Source organism: Fukomys damarensis, unplaced genomic scaffold (genome assembly GCF_012274545.1).
Source record: "Fukomys damarensis isolate Sample0158 unplaced genomic scaffold, DMR_v1.0_HiC HiC_scaffold_15, whole genome shotgun sequence".
Classification (NCBI taxonomy): Eukaryota; Metazoa; Chordata; class Mammalia; order Rodentia; family Bathyergidae; genus Fukomys; species Fukomys damarensis.
The window spans coordinates 19,232,470-19,233,943 of NW_022900927.1; the positions used below are offsets into that span (position 1 = coordinate 19,232,470).

The following is a 1,474-nucleotide window of genomic DNA, read 5'->3' on the forward strand; positions in this document are numbered from 1 at the left end:
GCAAAAGCTAAGCATACAACTCAGCAGTTGTACTTCTGGGCGTTTATCCTAGAAAAACAAAACTTGTTCACACACACACACACACACAATCTCTATAAGAATAGCAGCTTTATTCTCACTAAAACCTTGGAATGATTCAGCTGCCCTTCAATAGGTGAATGGTTAAACAAAACAGGATACATCCATAGCAGGAATTCTCTTCAACAATAAAAAGAAGTGATTCGTGCAACAACCTGCTTGAAATCTCCACAGAATTATGCTGAGTGAAAAAAGCCAAGTTGGAATCCTGCATGGGCAGTTTAGGGAGACCCTGGCTCAAAAGGAAAATAAATTTTAAAAAGTCAGGGATTTAGCCTAGTGAAAAAGCCTTGGGGTGCTTGCTTCGGCAACACATATACCAAAATTGGAACGGTACAGAGATTAGCATGGCCCCTGCAAGTAAGGATGGCATGCAAATTCGTGAAGCGTTCCATATTTTGGGAGCCGTGGATTTTGCTCAGTGGTTTCGCCACCTGCCTCACAAGCGCAAGGTTGCGAGTTTGATCCCTGTACCAAAAAAAAAAAAAAAAAGAGCGTTGGTTCAATCTCTAGTGCCAGCAAAAAGAAAAAAGTGTCATGTGCTGTATGCGTCCATTGATACGAGGTTAGAAAGGAAAAGCGGTTTGGTGATTGCCAGAGGATAAGGAGGACACAGGGCAATAAGAAAGAGGCGTGGTTATACAAGGACAACATGGGGTCCTTGTGGTACTGGGAATGCTCAGTATCTTATCAACGCCAATATTCTGAATCTGATGCTGTAACTGTAGTTTTGCGAGATGTTACCATCTGGGGAAACTAGGTAAAGGGTGCATGCATGAAATCTCTGTATAAGAGGTTTCTTCCAGTTGCATGAGTCTACAAGGATCTCAAAATGAACCTTCAATTTTTTAAAATGGGTATATAAAATGTTTTCCACTTATTTTCTCCAAAACAATGTTTAAGATTGCTTTTTAATATTCAGGTCTTACCAGACACAGACACACACACACACACACACACACACACACACACACACACAGGACTGCAATTTTTCCTCTTTAAAATTAGGATAGAAAAGGCCGGGCATGGTGGCTCATGCCTGTAATCCCAGCACTTGGGAGGCTGAGGCAGAAGGATCACTGTGAGTTCGAGACCAGCCTGGGCTACATAGCGAATTCCAGGTCAGTCTCAACTATACAGTGAGACCCTGTCTCAACGACCCCACCCCCAAAAAAAACTTAGGATAGAAAAGAGCTTCCGACTCAGGAGTCTGAGGAAGGTTGCAGGTGTCCGGGGACTCGCTACGGGGACTCCCAAGACAAACTGGACACCAGAAGTCTCCCAGCTGGGGGTGAAGGGTGGGAGGCTCCGAGGCCTTTGGAGTCCGGTGGGGCGGCTGATCCCCACAGCGCCACCTGCTGACGCGCGCGGGCCAGCTGCGGGAGGCGGGCGCGTG

General features: G+C 45.9%; 1 non-coding gene across 1 annotated transcript; it reads left to right on the forward strand.

Annotated features, from left to right (window-relative positions):
- Positions 1 to 373: 373 nt before the first annotated feature.
- Positions 374 to 479, forward strand: LOC117286175. Its single transcript, XR_004517327.1, has one exon. It is a non-coding gene; the product is annotated as a U6 spliceosomal RNA (small nuclear RNA).
- Positions 480 to 1,474: the final 995 nt, after the last annotated feature.